This window comes from Diabrotica undecimpunctata, chromosome 5, assembly GCF_040954645.1.
Source record: "Diabrotica undecimpunctata isolate CICGRU chromosome 5, icDiaUnde3, whole genome shotgun sequence".
NCBI lineage: Eukaryota > Metazoa > Arthropoda > Insecta > Coleoptera > Chrysomelidae > Diabrotica > Diabrotica undecimpunctata.
The window spans coordinates 2,600,311-2,619,890 of record NC_092807.1 but is presented as its reverse complement, the minus strand read 5'-3'; positions in this window follow the sequence as shown (position 1 = coordinate 2,619,890).

Sequence of the window (19,580 nt, the reverse complement as noted above, 5' to 3'; positions counted from 1 at the left end):
TTTGATATTTTGGCTTAGTTTTTGTTTATGGGTCAGAACGGTCGGGCAGTACTCCCTTTCCGTTTCTTTTAGAGCCTTCGTTGTTCCATCATTTGTTTGATCTACATCTTCTATTTCATCTTGCAAGTCTTGTATATGTCTGGTTAGTCTATCTTTATAAAGGTCGTTGTTTTCTGGAGAAATCCATTCTTTTTTCTTGTTTTTAGGATCACCTTTGTAGTTTCCAATTTGACATTTAATAGTATCTTAGCTCGGATTCATCTGTGGTTGCTTCCTATTGAAAATTAGTCGAGTACTTCGATGTATTTGATTCTTTTCTGTTTGTTATGATATAATCTATTTCATTTTTGACACTGGGGTGCCATCTGGGCTGATCCATATCCATTTACGCTGAGGCATTTAATAAAAAAAAAGAAGAAGTTCAGCAGTCTTTGCCCTCGTACATTTTTTTCGCCATATTAATACTTCCCCATTACTACGTCTGCATCATATTGCTTAAACCCCATTTTCGCATTAAAATCGCCAATAGTTATTGTGTAATATGCTGCGATGGCATATAACGCTGTTTCTAGGTCTTCATAAAATTCTTCAATTTCTTCATCCGAGTAGTAACGTGTTTGGTCTTTCTTTTTTGGACTCCGAAGACGTAGGCGATTGTATTGAAATTCATATCGGAGCAGTCTTATCCAGACATCCAGCAGTTTAAAAAATTGCAGAGTTCTTGGTGGAGAATTACATTGCTGAAGACACAAAAATTTCCACCTACCATGTGGGCAGAAAATAGTACAGTAGTCTCTCTCTATAACGATTCCCTATATAACGATAATTCCTCTATAACGATGAAAATAGTACACGTTGGTTGGTTCGTCATAAGAACAATGTATTAATTCTTTCTCTATACCGATATCGTTCTCTCTTTATAGCGATAACTTTTTAGCGTCCAATAGGTGATGACAAATGTGTTATTGTGTTTAATAAAGTTCAGACTACCTGAGTCACGAGTGGCAAGGTCATTGTCCAGCGGTTGTTTTGTTTTCATTTCCAGTTTGAGTTGTGTCTTAGTGTGTCAACAGTCAACATGTTTTCGAAAAAGCGTAAAGTGCTCTCGGTGGAAGAAAAGTTGTCGATAACTCGAGCAATAGAGAAAGGTGAAAAGCAATCGGATGTCGTTCGCCGGACGGGGCTGTCTCAGTCAACTGTGGCTACGATATGGAAGGATAGAAAAAAGTGGCTTAAAGCGGAGATGGAGGGCGGTAGCAGGAAGAAGTTTTTTGCAACTGAACTTGGAATTGAGAATTTCAAGGCATCTGAGGGTTGGCTGAGCAAATGGAAGCTGCGGCACAAGATCAACTACGGGCAAATCAGCGGAGAGGCTCGCGATGTTAACAAAAACGTAACGGATGATTGGCTAGAAAACGTGTGGCCTGGACTGAAGGCACGATATGCGTCAGACGACATTTTCAATGCGGATGAGACTGGATTGTTTTTTAAAATGACGCCAAACAAAACTTTAAAATTTAAATTGGAAAAGTGCGTTGGTGGAAAGCTCTCTAAGGAACGCATTACAGTTTTAGTGGCCGCTAACAAGACAGGTACCGGTGACCTATAAAGCAAACAAGAGTGTGTGGATGACCTCGGAAATTTTTAAAGGAGCGATAAGAAAGTGGGATATCGGAAAAAAATTCTTTTGTTTGTAGACAATTGTCCTGCTAATCATGTATTGCGCGACCTTCAAAACATCGAACTCTGTTTTCTGCCAGAAAACACAACGAGTGTCCTTCAGCCCATGGCCCAAAGTGTCATCAAGAGTTTAAAAAACCATTACAGGAGAAGTCTTTTGATGGAATTGGTTGAGAATAATGGCGATCTTAAACTAAACATTCTTGACGCTATCCTAATGATTAGTAAATCCTGGGACGAGGTGACGAGCAATACAATAAAATATTCCTTCAAACACGCAGGATGGCTGAAAGATCAATGATTGACTGATGGCTATTGGGCCAGACAGTTTGAACTTACTATCACCTACGGACCGGAAGAGCTAACAGATTTTGAAGAAGTTGATGAAAATGTAGCTACAACATCTGGACTTTCTGACGAGGACATCCTGCAAGCAGTTCGCGTAGAAGAAGAAGAAAACAGTGACTCGGAAGTGGAAGCAGAGCCAGAACCAGCTCCGACCCCTCAGCAGGCATTGGATGCGGCAAAAGTACTGCATCGATTCTTCATCCACCAGGAAGACGATATGAGTGCTGTGGAAGATTCGATGCGTCTTCAGGAAAAAGTCAGGTCAGTTCTGTGGAAAGGGAAAAGAAGACAGACCAAGGTGACAGATTTTTTTGGTAATGTAGGCTAAATATATTTTACAGTAGCATATTATTTTTTTATTGTACAGTACACATGTTTTAATTGTACAGTCATTTTTTTATACTGTATTGCTTATATTATTCGTTAATAAATCTATGTAGAATACAATGTTTATTCATTTATATTCGTTTTGATAATGTTTTAAAATTAAAATAGGTTATTTAATACAGTATTATTAATATTACAGTACCGAATTTTGTCTCTCTCTGTATAACGATCTCTCCTTATAACGATGAAAATTCCCGGTCCCCTGCATATCGTTATAGAGAGAGAGGACTGTACTTCTCTACGAAGAACGACGCATTCTTGCGAGAGTTTCCATTAAAAATTTAATTCTTTTGTTTTATACTTGCCATCCGAACATTTTATAATTTTTGGAGGCTCTGAAAAGTGTTCAAATAGATACCTATATTATAACAAGAAGTAGTAGTGTCTCTAAAAGAGTATACGAAAAAGCAATAGGTCTTAAAAGAAATTTCAGTGAATATCAAATATGTCTTTTACAGGAAAAACTTGAGTTTGTAAAAAAATTTCAAGAAGGCATCAACCTGTATAATCTGTCAGCATTTTGTTTAATAAATAAATTTTTTTCGACTACATTTTTAATTTCTGGCGTATATTATACCTCTTTTCCTCAAAATCCAAGCTTTAGAAGGAGATTCAACTTCTGGGAATTTATTAATGGGCGGGAGCTAGTTCATCTATGGGTTTGTGAGCCAATTCGTGTAGGATTAAAGTGCTTTTATAAAGTTCGGGAACCAGTTAAGGTGCGTCGCTTCCAACTTCCCTGGTTTTACACTACCTCCAGGGTTTATTACCAACCTTTCACCATCATTGAACTATTCCGAATAAGTACAACAACCCATTAAATTATCGTATTTTGTTAGATTTGAGATTTATCGATTTGAGAATTGAATTAATCAACTTAAAATTGTTATTTTCATTAACATTTCCCGTACTTTTCTGTCATTTTATTTACAATGTCTTGTACATCTTGTGGCTTTTACATCTTGTTTAAAACCCATAAAAAGTTCCAGTCAACTCCGTTTATATAATTATAACATTTTGTAAACAAGATTTAATGGTATCAATAAACATTTGTAAATCGTTAAAAAGCCCCAACAAGTAGTAAATTTCCCAAACCATAAAAAATAATTTCGGAATTCTATCTATCTCGAATGGAAATATCAGTTTTTCGATCTTCTTAATTAAAACATCCGAATTGCGAAGAGACTTTTTAATTACGCATCCAATTATTGTGATTTTAAGCTGCTTAACTTGTACGTTTAATAATTATGCGGCTTGTTGATTGTATCTCCGCATATAGATGGCCACATTTTAGACGAAGATGACCACATTGGAGACCGGATTGGCCTCGTATTTTAGTATTCTGTAACTAAGTACACTAGATACAACAGTAGATATAATATATATATATATATATATATATATATATATATATATATATATATATATATATATATATATATATATATATAAATTGTTATGATGTTTTGTTTGTGAATATTTTTATGAGCCATGAGCGTTTTTTAATAATACACTCAGGTGCAAAAAAATCGATCCATGGGTATTATTTGCTGAAAAAAGAAAACGTTTGAAGATATTAGTTTTAAATCAGGTATATATGTAAAAGTATATGTTAGATTAAAATAATTTTTACAGATTATCCAAAAAAATCATTTATTTATAGAGACATACGCCAAAAATAAAAAATACAAGAATATTCAAAACTTTCTGAAATTAAGAAAAACATTGATAATAAATCACTATCTAGTGTTTACCCTTATAAGCCCTTATAAAAACCTGTACACGTCTAGGCATTGAGGTAATTAACCTTTGGATATCAAATTGATCCAATTGGTCCCATATTTCTTGAAGATCCGCTGTAAGTTCAGCCAAGTTGTTTGGACGGGGTACTCGTGGTCGAAGACGTCTTCCCATCATATCCCATAGATGTTCTATGGGATTGAGATCGGGACTGCAAGCTGGCCAGTTCATACGGACAATTTCCACCACCTCTATATATTGGTTGACGATTCTAGCACGGTGAGGACGCGCGTTGTCGTCCATAAAAATAAAATTAGGTCCAATGAAAGGAGCAAAAGGTACCACAAGCTGATCTAAAATACTTGTTATGTATTTTGCGGCAGTCATAGAACCTCTATCTACAATAACTAAATCAGTATGGGCTTCTGAACTGATACCAGCCCAAACCATAACGGAGCCCCCCCGATAACTTATTCTTTCCGCAATATTACATTGAAAATATGGCTCTCCGTGTCTTCTCCAAACGCTTTCTCGGCCGTCTGGTGACCTTAGACAAAATCTGGACTCATCTGAGAACAATACATTGCCCCAGTATGCATCACTCCAGTTTTCCTGTTCTCTTGCAAAAGCAAGGCGAGCTCTGCGATGTTCTATGGATAGTATTGGAGATAGGGCTGGCCTTCTGGATAATAAATTACCTTTTACAAGTCGTCGACGAACTGTCCATCTGCTTACATCCACATTTCTCACTTCGCTCAGACGATTTGCCAGTTCAACTGAAGTAAGATACTGATTTCTCAAACATGATGAGACCAGAAATCGATCATCTCTTTCGGATGTTACCGTTCTACGACCTGATCCTGGTCTTCTTGTGAAGTTACCGGTGTCGCTAAAACGCCGAACTGCTCTTTGAACCGAAGATCGACTAACACCCAACATTTCAGCTGCATAATATTGGCTACGACCATCTTGAACTAATGTCACCGCCCTTGCAGCATCTGTCGGAGTTAGAGACATTTAGGAAGGATAATTAAATAAAAATATAACACGTTTTGAAAATAAAATCACTAAGTACACTAGTATGGTTGTTGAATTAAAAACAACATTCAATAAATATCTACTTGCTTCAGACCCTTTTAGACAAAAACCTGAAATACCAGTTTGTTTTAAGAAATATAAAAAGCAATATTAAAAATATTATTTTATTTCTCGTATACGAGGGTACACCTAAATTTACATACGTAATTTAATGTCTCTAAAATTATACAACTTCAAATAAATAAGAAATAAGGAATGGATCGATTTTTTTGCACCTGAGTGTATATATATATATATATATATATATATATATATATATATATATAGGGTATTTATCGTGGTTCTCAAAGAATTAGTTTCTAAGTACTTTTTGAAATTATCTTTATTATAACTATTATGAAACACACATATATATCTAACCTAGCCAATGTAAATTTAAAATAAACTATCTTTAAATTGAAATTCTTATGACACTAATTAAATTATATAGACAATATAAATTTAAAACAAACTATCTTTAAATTAAAATTCTGATGACATTAATTAACTTATATTTACAAAATTTGGTACCTTTCTGTTACTATATGCCTAAATAAAACTGTTTTCCACTATAAAGATTTTAATCACCACTCAATGTCTTCGTTGTCAGATTCGGTTATCTTTCTTTTGTAAACTTGCCTTGCCAAATACACCACAATGTTTTAATTATCAGCTTCCACCATTTTAGAATATTTTTCTTCTTAATAGTATTTATAAATCAGTAAAATATTGTTCTTTCTTCTTTTCTATTTATTCTTCTTTCTAAATCTTTTTTTTTTTTCTTCCAATCTCCAATCACCATATCTATTATATAATTTTAATTTTCAATTAATACTTTCACCATTCTCCAATCACAATATACATAACATAATTTTTAATCTTCAATAATATTCTCTTTATTCTGTTTCTTACTCTTCATCTAATATACTAAATCACTGATAACTGTGTATCTTGACTGAACTATTCTGACTTACTGAACTTACTATCTTACTATATTGAACATCTCACTAACTGACTGACCAACTGACCCTTTTGAATCCAAATCACATCATATTTATATCATTTTTTCTGTTCACGAATGTTCTTGAAAAAATATATGTTCGAATGTTTCTAGAATGTTCGCGAAGATTCTACTGCGAATAAAGGTTAAATTCTTTCTATTGACGTCTTGTTTCTATATTTCTAGATAATTCTTTTTATGCTATCTAGAAAATTACTATTCTAACTAAAATTCTATCGAGAATTTTATGGAAATTTAGGCTTAGAACTCGTGGCTGAAAGACCTGAGGAGATGGTTCGACGGCTCATCCGCAGAGATCTTTCGCGCAGCAGTTTCCAAAACTACAATTGCCATTTGGATCGCCAACCTTCGAAAGGAGACGGCGCAATGAGAAGAAGAAGGAGGCTTTTCAGATCAGAATACAAATTTATATATAAATTACATCTTAAATTAATAAATAACACTATTTTTAAATCCATAATTCTATATAAAAGTTCCTACCACCAGATTCACTTAAGTGTATACTTGGTTGCCTACAAAGATGGTGCACCAAAATATATTTACAATATCATAATTATTAAGATAACCAAATACATTGCAACTTAAACACTTTTTAAACTTATTATTATGTTAATTCCTTAAGAATGCCCTCATATAAATACTTTCTATAATATTCTCTAGTATATAACTGAATTATTTCTTTAAACACTATCTTTGTTTCTCCTATATTTAATATCATCTCAATATATATATATATATATATATATATATATATATATATATATATATATATATATATATATATATATATATATATACATAAGAATGTATTGTAGTGGTGTATCGGGTATGCGGTCTGTTATTTGAAAAAAAAAACTCTTTTTTCTTTTATTTCTCTATATTTCGCTGATTTTTTGTCAGCTTCATCAGGAGACAAAGATTTAGAGTTTAAAATATTTAAAAATGTTCTTGTACATAATATGTTCAAAACAGTACTAACAATATTGTTAGTACTGTTCAAATGTGTGGTTCAAATATATTTTTTCCAGGCCATGTGAGTTTCATTATTGTCTTTAAAATTTACTTCAAAATTAATATATAGGAATCGCTTATTTCAGAAACTACTGAAGTCACATTTTGGCGATTTTGAGTCTATAACACCAACATGTATTTCTGTGGGTTACACGCAATTTAATGCAGAATTCACCAGTAAGAAAGTCCCGTAAGCACAGTTGATTTTATATCGATTTAAAATACTCATATATTTCTGAAACCACCTTAGTCCCGGACTAAGGTTGTTTCTGTACTAAATTGTCGGTTGTCATTTTGCATTATCGACGTTTACCATATCCTATTAAATTCGTAGTATTTCTATTGTTTGTTCTTATTGCTGCTTACAAAAAGTTGTCTGTATATTGGAAGAAAAACGTTAAAATTTTATCCATTAATCAAGCACCAGTGCTGAAAACTTTAAGGATAAAGAGCCTGCTACTAAAAAGCGTAAGGAAATTAGGAAATCGGATGAATATCAGCATAATCTTATCAGAAACTTTTAGAGTTAGAGGGCAAACATATATTAGCTACAAAAATAAGGCCATAGAAGCAAAGCAAATAGGACCTCAGTGCAAGTAAGACAATAAAAATATAATATTTTTGAGTTCGTAAAATACATTTTTTAGGTGTCTACTCAAATGCTTTGAAAAAATGAAGATCAAAGGAACATTATTTTTGGTAACTTTTACGGAATGACAACAAGAAATGAACAGGATATATATCTACAAGGATTAATATACGTAATGAATGTGTCTAGAAGAAGAAAACGTAATGAAGGAGGTAAAGATACGACAAGAAGTTACAAGTTCTTTGTTAATGTTGATCAGACTAAAAAAAAAGATATGTAAAGGTGCTTTTTTGAGTATTCACGCCATTGGAAGAGAAAGATTAAGGGAATTAAAAGACTTGTGGTATGAGGTGTGAAACCTACAGATAAAAAAGGAAAAATATTAAAGGGAACAATATTGATCCTGGAACTATCCTCAGCCACATAACTACATTTCCAGTCAAAGGGTCTCATTACTTTGGTAAGGAATTTAAGTACTTAGATGCAAAACTTAATATAAAAATAATGCATGAATTATTTATTAAAAAGTATCCTAAGAATACAGTAAAATAAAGTTACTACAATAAATTACTTCATGAAAATTTTAACTTAAAATTTGGTAGCCCACAAATTGACACATGCAATGTCTGAGAGGAGCTTAATTTAAAAATTAAAAGCCCTAGTCTAGGTAAAACAGCAAAAAAATGAGCGGTTGCCGAAAAAGTCATACACTGCCGCCGAAGTAAAAAATTTTACACTGCCCTACATGATCAAAGTAAGGAATGCATTCAAAGAGATGATGTAGAAGCAATCGTCTTCGATTTCATGCAGAACCTTAAGGAAGTACAGGAAGATTTAAAAAAATTCCATAATTTTTCCCACTTCGAGGTCACTTATTTCTTTCCTGTGACCGTATTTTTGGGGTTATTAAAAGAAACCTTAGAAAATTTGACCGAGTTTAGGACATCCGCGTACACGGATATCATTGTTACCGCAAGTGCCCAAAACCGACTCACGGTCTGTTATATTAAAAGAGAAAGTATTATAAATTTTAAATACTGGTGGCCTAGGTATTATATATCTGCATGTGCTTCGACAGAGACACAGAAGTTAACAAGGGATCAGCGAATGTCGTTCTTAATTTCCAAATTGCTTCATTTTGTCTACAGCGTTAATGCTCCCGGCAGTATTCGAGCTAGTGAAAACATCAATGGTGCGATATGGAGTACCTTCAATGTTTCCGTTCCAAAAACAAGCAATGTCACAGTTAAAACGCCAACTCAAAAGGCGTATAAAGACCCAACTCCAATAGTAGAGGCCAAAAAAGAAAATTTGACCACACTGCTTCAATGAGTGGAGAAACCGTTCAAACCATTTTATGAAAATATTGTTCATCTCCTGTTATTTTCATCTCCTGCAAACTGTCTGAATGTGAATTAGGTTATTTCTGAAATAAGCGATTCATATATATATATATATATATATATATATATATATATATATATATATATATATATATATATATATTTATATATATATATATATATATATATATATTTATATATATATATATATATATATATATATATATATATATATATATATATATATATATTGTTATGCTATTTAAATTGTATTATATTGCTTACTTAGGAAAAATCCTGTCTATATTTATTAAATGAACTACTCTCCAATTAATCACAATAAATCAGCATTAATTAATTATAATCTCAGGCTATTTAAATTGTACGATTTACCTTTGATCGTGGATTCAAAATATTTTCCAATTGGCGTCCTAATCGGGATAGGTAATATGACCTGAATAAAATACATAGAATTTCAACTGAACTATATGTGAGATGTCCTTTATTTTAATGAAATTTTATATAACAATCAATCCTGTAATATTTGCAATATACTAACTTTAAATATATGAGAAGTTGTTTTCTATCATGGACCCAAATGTTATTTTACATTGATTTTTAATATGTGTTATAACTAAGCTCTTTTTATAATTCCTTTTTTTTTTTAAGTGATCGCAAAATTAACTGTCTCTATTATTTATTCAATTTATTTAATTAATAAATGAAAATCACACTCCGGCTCTAATGAAATTTGACTGACCTTTCCTTCTCTGCCGTTGCAATTCTATGGCCACGCCACAACAAAAAAATCCTTTCTCTGCTTCTGCTCCTATTGTGGTCCAGATGACGTACACCTTTCTCCTATCTGTCCTTGTATCTCCAAATGTTTCCGGCTTCGTCTGCTATTAATATTCTTAGGCCCTTTGGTTTTCTATCTCTCTGTACCCCGTTCCTCACACTGGTCAGCTTTTACACCGCAAATAAACACACCCGGTAAATTACGTCTTCGGGACTTCCAACAAACACAAATCACAAAGCTCCTTCCTTCTTGGACGACGAAAACTGACTAACTAACCTTTTTTTCTCTCTCCTATCTCATAGCCAAAACCAAACCTCCTTGCATTCAAAATTTGACCAATAAAAATCATCCACCTCTTGTGAGTATATCGTTACCACCCAACTCTCTCTATAAAACGTCATTCGGGTAATTCCAGAAAACAAACTTCTTTAATTATTCTAACTAAATCTATCTGCTTTACAAATATTTCTTACTAATAGCTACAAACGATACCTGTTTCTCAATTCAATGTCTTTTGTTAATAAACTTTTACCGATATAATCTTTCGGGGAGAAAACCACCGCAAATCCCGGTCTATTGTTCAACACTTTCTATTTACACTTTTATTCCGGGTAAAACCACACCACAATAACCGACTTATTTAGATTTCTTATCGATAATATTTGAAAGTCTTGTCTCTGAGGCCTAATGAATAATTCTTCGAACAACTTAAAATACATATTTCGTCTTATACAGGATGTTTGAAAATTTATATGCCCGTGTCTTTATGAAATATCAGTAATTTTAATTTTTATTTAAGTAATAAAATTTGTATATCGGTTTTTTATTGCTTATGGACATTCAAAAGTACAACAAATCCCCGCCTTTGTAATCGATAAAATTTATCAATTTATGCAACTAAATTTTCTCGAGGCAAAATACACGCACTTCCTGTATGCTAGCTGTACTTATGCTACGTATTATCCTATCCTACTATCTACTTTATACAAATTTAAATCTTCATTCGTGATATTTATATACATCATGGATATTATAAATACCTCTGATCTTTTCAGAATCCATATGTTTCAACTCATAGCTGTTTACTCCACCTTCGTTGTTTACTATGTATGGCCCTTCGAAAACAGGCATCAATTTTGCGCAAATACCGGTCTGAAGATTTGACACTCTTAATGCTCTTACCATTACTTTGTCACCCTTTTGGAAAGTTACTGGTCTTCGTTTCCTATTATGACCCTGTCTCTGGATGTATTTCTCATTGCTTCTTCTTAATCTTCTCTGAACGGTTTCTATAACCTGTCGATACTCTCTTTGTTCTGGATCTTCCCACGGTCTTATTGGCATGACGCCTTTCATGATGTATTCTGGTGTTTCTTTCGTTACTGTACTTGGCATGGAATTTAGGTACATCTCTATTTCTCCCAATTTTCTGTCCCATCGCCGATGTTGACCATCCGTTGCAATGCGAAGAAATTTCGTTACCTCTTGTATAAATCGCTCAGAAGGATTACTTTGGGGATGCCTGATGCTTACAAAGTTCGTCTCGATTCCCCGTTCTCTAAGCTGTCCCTTGAAACGATCATTTCGGAAGTACGTTGCATTGTCTAGTAAAATTTTTCTTGGGGTTCCTACCGTAGCGATGAAATTGTCTATTTTTCTCAATATTTCTTCCCCTTTTGTGGTGCGGCAACTATATAATTTTACGTATTTTGAGAACACATCCACCATCACCAGAATATGCTTGTTCCTTTGCGTGGTCACAATTAGATCGCTTAACATGTCGATGGCTATAATGTCCAGGTTGTTCCGGGATACAATGCTCTTTGCAATATTTTCGTTTTTAAAATTCCTGCTCTTGTATTTCTGGCATACTTCGCATTTCTGTGTGATCTCTTTTGCAATGCGGTAATCTTGTCGACTGATGTAGTTTTCCCTAAATACAAGCCATACCTTTCTACTGCCAATATGTCCATTTTCCTCGTGTAGTTTCTTGATGATTCTTTCTGCCAATGTCGGTGTCACTAAATATAATTCCTTTCCGTCTATTCTCTTAAAAAATATCTCGTTTTCTAGCTCTGCTCTTCTCTTTTCTCTTTCTTCTAGGCCTTCCTGGTCGGTCCTTATCTCATTTAACGAAAATATCCCTTCGTCTTGTGTCAGTATATTCAATCCCACATGTAATGTAATTGTCTCCTTTTTTCCTGTATCTTCGTCCCGTGTTAAAGCGTCAGCTATTATGTTGTCTTTCCCTTTGATGTATCGAAATTGGAAATCATACTCTTGTAAGAGCAGAATGCCTCTGTGTATTCTGTTATTTACCAATCGATTCTTCATGATGTGTATCAATGCTGCATGATCCGTTTCGATGGTGAATTTAGCTCCCAATAAGTAAAACCTTAATTTGTTTACGCAAAATAGTACACTGGCGAATTCCAACTCGGTGACACTGTATTTTCTCTCATGTGTTTTAGTCACTCGAGATATAAAACATATCGGAACCTCTTGGCCGTTTTGTATTTGCGACAACACTCCTGCAAATTTCTGTATCGACGCATCCGTACGGAGTATAAACGGCAAATTGTAAATAGGGTGATATATTTTTGTTCCTTTAGCAAATTCTTGTTTCAATATTTTGAAAGCTTCCTCCTGTTCTTCTTTCCAATTCCATTTTGTCCCTTTCTTTAACAATTTTATTAAAGGAATTTCTTTTTGGCTTAAATCGGGAATTAATTTCTTGAAATAATTTATCGTACCGAGAAACCCTCGCAATGTTTTTAGATTTGTTGGTCTTGGGTATTCGTCGATGAGCTTTACTCTGTCCTCGGCTAGACTTACAGTTTCGGTGTCAAGTTTGAAACCCAAATAAATCACTTCCTTTTGAAAAAATTGACATTTTTCAATGTTTAGTTTTAATCCCGCTGTGTCCAATTCTTTCAAAATTATTTTGATATGTTCCACATGACTCTGCATATCTTGTGAAAAAATTAATAAATCGTCGATGTAATGGACGATGAACTCTTCATGGTGATTCAAAATGGTATGCAAAGCTCGTACAAGTGCTGCACAGGCGCTTTGTAATCCAAACGGAACTACCTTAAATCGGTATACTATACCATCAATTGAAAAGGCAGTGTAGTTTCTACACTTTTCAGCCAAAGGTATTAACCAAAAACTATGCTTTAGATCAATTTTTGAGAAAATATGTGATCCCGTGATCCTTCCAAAAATGGCCTCGATATTTAACGGTGATTCATATTGTGATACTGTGTGTTGGTTGATATTTCGGGCATCTAAACAGAGTCTTAACTCTCCACTGCTCTTCTTCACTATCACAATTGGGTTAATATAGGGTGAGTCACATCTCTCAATGATTTGATCTTCCAACATTTTTTTGATTTCTTGCTTTACTTCTTGCCGATACTTATAAGGAATTGGATAAGTCTTCGATCGAAAATTTCTCAAGTTTTTCACCTCAAATGAGTGCTCGTATTTTGTGGCCACTCGGTTTTCCTCATTTATCAGCGTTTCATAGTCTCTTAAAATTATACGCAACTCATTTTCTTTGCCTTCTCCACATATCAATTTTTTGTCTCTCCCATCAAATTTTTCGCACATATTCACCGTGTACTCCGTGTCTTCTTCAAACACCACTGTCTCCATTGTGTCCTCTTCATTTTCCTTTGTTGTTTTTTTTGTTGGGCTCGTCTCTTCTTTTGAGGAATCCCAAGTTTTGCTTTTATTTCTTGTCAAAATTTTTCCATCTTCTTCTCCTGAGCTCGTCTCATCTTTTGAGGAATCCCAGGTTTTTTTTTCTTTGATCTTTTTCAGACCTTTTCCCCTCTTTCTTCCTTTTCCTTTCTTCGTCGCCAGGTTCATTTCCACCGTTTGTTCTTTCTCTGATTCGTCCGTAATTTGTTTCTCTTGTTCCTTATCCTGTTCTTCTTCTTTTTCCTTGGTTATTTTCATCGTATTGGTTTTGAAGTCGATCACTACATGTTTTTCCGTTAATTCGTCAACGCCTACAATCATGTCATGTGACATATTCGGCATTATTACACATTGAAGTGCATACATATTTTTTTTCAATCGTACCATTACTCGTATACCTTCATTTATTGTTGCCAATGTCCGTTTATTTGCGCCCACTAAATTCACCCTAGGTATTTTATAAATTAGACTTGTTAAATTTACTTCTTCGATTAATTTTCTGTTGACCAGTGTTATTTCAGAGCCTGTGTCTATCATAATTTTAATTGGTTTCTCATTTATAAATCCATCCACAAATTTTAAATTAACTCCATTTCTCTTTTCATTGTTTCCTGCCAGTTTAATAAATTCCTTGGGGTGACAAAAAATTCCTGTTTGTTTCTTCGTTTTTAGTGAGCGCCTTCTTGAAAACACGCCTGTTGTTCTTCTGTGTTTTCTCTCCCGTCATCTTCTCTCTCATATTCATTTTCTTCTCTTTGCATATTATTTATTTCTCTTCTGTTCTCTTTTGGTCTATCATTCCCGTATCGATTACCGCGAGATTCCTGTTCATTCCGTGGGTTATTGTATCTGTTTCCTTGGTATGGGCGGTTATTTCTACTCTGATTTTCCCGATCCCTGTTTTCATTCCATCTCTGGGTTCTGGGTTCATAATTCTCTCTTCCGTTCGGTCTATTTTCATATCCCCGTCTAGGTATGAATTCTCGTCTTGTATAATCTCTTCTAAAATTTTGACCTCTATCTCTATATTCTTGGTTTTCTCTTTGTCTATAATTTTCTTGCGGTCTTCTTTCTCTTTTTTCATGCCTACGTGATTCTCTCATTTGTAAAAATTGACATAAGCTGTCAATGTCCTTGTAATTTTGGAGATTTATGTGGTCTTCCAAGGTATCTTCAAAATGTCGCGATATCAACTCTACCAATTGTTCTGATGAATAATTATATTGCAAATGTTTTGCATTATTATAGAGTTGTAATGCGTACATCTTTTCTGATACGCCCATCCTCTCATGGTATTTTCCATTTTGTAACTCTTTATTTACTTGTAGTTGCTGGATTTTTCCCCAGAAATAATTTAAGAATCTTCTCTCAAAATCTTGCCAATTGTCCAATTCTTCTTCCTTGCTGACAAACCAAAGATTTGCCTCTTCTGTGAGATGGTTTCTGATGGTTTCCTTTGCTGTTGCAAACGGTCCTATGTATTTGACTTTTTCCTTTAGGTTATTTATAAAAGGCACTGGGTGTATTTTCCTTATATCCCCGCCAAATCGTACTTTTACGTCTTCTGTGCTATGTACGATGACTTCCTTTCTTTCTACTCCTCTTATCTCCATCTCTGCAATTTGTTTAAATCTCCTTTCCGTTTCTTTCCGGTCTTCTTGTAGCGCATTTTCAAATTTTATTTCTATCTGTTCTAATTCCCTTTTTTGCATACTCTGAATATCCTTCATTTTAGTTTCGATTTCTTCTCTCTGCAATTCTATTTTCCTCTCTGTTTCTTCCCTACTTCTTTCTAAACAGACTTTTATTTCGTTTTCATATTTGTCCATACGCGTTTCCATTTTTTGTTCCATTTTTCTTTGGTTTTCTTCCAAATTGTCCAATTTTTGTTCCGTTCTTTGTTGTGATTCATCCATTATGTGTTTTGTTTCCAGTTGATTTTTATCCATTTTTTGTGACGATTCTTGTATTTGTTGTGTCTGTATTTGCATCATAGCTAATAATTTTTCTAACATCCCTGTTTCTTTTCTTTCCTCCATTATTGTAGCATTTCCTTCATTATCCGATCCTTCATCAATAATTGTTTCCTCTTCTATCTTATCCTCTTTCCTTTCTTGCGTTTTGCTTTGACTCCTTGTGGTCGACATGTTCGTTAGATTATTTATCCCCGCCAAATATGAAACTTTGAAATTTGTGCAATAATTTCCCCGCCAAATATAAAATTCTACTGGTCTGTTGCAACAAACGGGACTTTTCCTGTTCAAATGTAATAACTCTTGAGTACGAGTATCAAATTTCAATATCCCACAAATAAATCAAATGGTAAAATATCAAATGTCAAAATCAATCAAATCATTCAAGTATGGTAAAATTATCAAATTTAAATATCACACAAATAAATCAATTATGGTAACCTATAAATTGTCAATATCACGAATAAATCAATTATGGTAAATTGTATCTTAAAAAAAATATATAATCTTTATGTCCTCAATTTTTACATAATATTTCACTTTATCCCCGGCATATAAACTTTCAAATATCTGCTCGTCTACTCCTATCCTTTCAAATTTGCCAACTAGAAATATTTTTCAAAGCTTTACACGTTGGGGGCCATTTTGTTATGCTATTTAAATTGTATTATATTGCTTACTTAGGAAAAATCCTGTCTATATTTATTAAATGAACTACTCTCCAATTAATCACAATAAATCAGCATTAATTAATTATAATCTCAGGCTATTTAAATTGTACGATTTACCTTTGATCGTGGATTCAAAATATTTTCCAATTGGCGTCCTAATCGGGATAGGTAATATGACCTGAATAAAATACATAGAATTTCAACTGAACTATATGTGAGATGTCCTTTATTTTAATGAAATTTTATATAACAATCAATCCTGTAATATTTGCAATATACTAACTTTAAATATATGAGAAGTTGTTTTCTATCATGGACCCAAATGTTATTTTACATTGATTTTTAATATGTGTTATAACTAAGCTCTTTTTATAATTCCTTTTTTTTTTAAGTGATCGCAAAATTAACTGTCTCTATTATTTATTCAATTTATTTAATTAATAAATGAAAATCACACTCCGGCTCTAATGAAATTTGACTGACCTTTCCTTCTCTGCCGTTGCAATTCTATGGCCACGCCACAACAAAAAAATCCTTTCTCTGCTTCTGCTCCTATTGTGGTCCAGATGACGTACACCTTTCTCCTATCTGTCCTTGTATCTCCAAATGTTTCCGGCTTCGTCTGCTATTAATATTCTTAGGCCCTTTGGTTTTCTATCTCTCTGTACCCCGTTCCTCACACTGGTCAGCTTTTACACCGCAAATAAACACACCCGGTAAATTACGTCTTCGGGACTTCCAACAAACACAAATCACAAAGCTCCTTCCTTCTTGGACGACGAAAACTGACTAACTAACCTTTTTTTCTCTCTCCTATCTCATAGCCAAAACCAAACCTCCTTGCATTCAAAATTTGACCAATAAAAATCATCCACCTCTTGTGAGTATATCGTTACCACCCAACTCTCTCTATAAAACGTCATTCGGGTAATTCCAGAAAACAAACTTCTTTAATTATTCTAACTAAATCTATCTGCTTTACAAATATTTCTTACTAATAGCTACAAACGATACCTGTTTCTCAATTCAATGTCTTTTGTTAATAAACTTTTACCGATATAATCTTTCGGGGAGAAAACCACCGCAAATCCCGGTCTATTGTTCAACACTTTCTATTTACACTTTTATTCCGGGTAAAACCACACCACAATAACCGACTTATTTAGATTTCTTATCGATAATATTTGAAAGTCTTGTCTCTGAGGCCTAATGAATAATTCTTCGAACAACTTAAAATACATATTTCGTCTTATACAGGATGTTTGAAAATTTATATGCCCGTATCTTTATGAAATATCAGTAATTTTAATTTTTATTTAAGTAATAAAATTTGTATATCGGTTTTTTATTGCTTATGGACATTCAAAAGTACAACAATATATATATATATATATATATATATATATATATTGTTATGATTGTTTATTTTGACTTTAATCTTAGTTTATTGAGCCAATAAAAACATATAACTTATTTGTTATCAAAAGTAAAATAATCCTTATATTACCTGTGTTCGATGGATTCAAAAGATTTTTTAGTTGTCTTTTATCGGGAGAGAGAAGAAAGGATAAGAATACAAATATATTTTATTACAAAGATTTTCGTTTCTTTATTTTATATGAACGAATAAAACAATTATTAAATTCTGTCGTTATCTTATCAATCAGCATACAAGAAAATAAATCAAATTTTTATAATAATAAGATTATAAAGCTACATACATTTATATTACGTGAAAACCAATTTTACTTAAAATTTTCTTTACTTGAAACAAGAAACAACAAAACTTTAAACTTTTGATTAGCCTAACAAAACCTCAGTTCTTAAATTTGAATGCTAATGACCATGATGTCAAACCGATCCTTCACAGATATAAAATTCAATTGTACAAACACTTACAGCTTATTTTCTTCTTGAGTTGTATGTTGGAACATACCCAGAAAAGTCCAGTCTCCTCAACGATGTGATCGCTCCTCTTTGGCACCTCGGCTCCTTCTTAACGTCTCTGCAAACCTCCTGCAGACTACACAAAAAACACCTGATTCACTTCTCCAAACTCAGCTACTTATTTATGACACCAGGACCTCCTTTTGTCAACTTGATGCCGTAAGAATACTTTCACATATACTTTATAAAATGCCCACGGTAGATACAAGGACCTCTTTTAATCTACTTGTTATCTCCTTCTACAAACTATTCACTTCTTTTCGTTACGCCGGTATCCAAACTCACGAACCACACCCTATCTTGAGACAAACGACTGTTTCCTTTCGATGACCAAAATATAACTAACTCCGGTCTCCTGATCGGCTCACAAATTCCCATTTAAAAACGACCGTCCAATCAAAAGCTCAAATTGTGTTTACCATGATTTTGGAAAAGCCTAATTTCGGTTTCAGAGAAAAACTAAATAGCTTACTTTAAAATTGGTTTTGTCAATACATAATTTATACATATTTCAAAAGATTAGAATATGGTCATTTAATACTCGACTATACAAACAATGAAAAGATTAACTTACAGGTAAAATGTCTTCTAATTCTAAACAAAGGTTTTTTGATAATTTTGTTTGAAACGGAAAAAGGTCGTTTGCCAAACAAATTTCTATTCTTATCTACACTAAATCTTATCTTAAATTACTATATACAATTTGATTATATTGATATCTTGAAATTTTATTTCGATGGATTTTTTTATTTATTTTTCTTTGGTTGGGAAAGAAGAAACATAACAATATATATATATATATATATATATATATATATATATATATATATATATTATATATATATATATATATATATATATATATATAATATATATATATATATATATATATATATATATATATATATATATATATATATATATATATATGCATATATATTGCTAGAATTAATGCTTCGTCCTTTCGAATCGTCCTCGATCATTAAATATTGCGCTGAAGGGCGGAGACCTGGTTGTAAATCGCAACGGGCGACCCTCTCCTTAACCGTCCCCCATAGGCATCGAGCGAGAGATACTCCAAATATGCTGATAGAATTTATCAATGCGCGCGTCATTAACTCCAAACAATTATTAGCTATTTGCAGAACCAATTACGCACGAACCATTACACTTTCTGTTGTGTAACTGTTCAGTGGAAAACGGAAATCTTGAATTCTTCCAGTTACTTGTTGCTAAATATTATTTGGACTTCCCGTGGTTTTAGTAAGGAACACAAGACCGTAAAT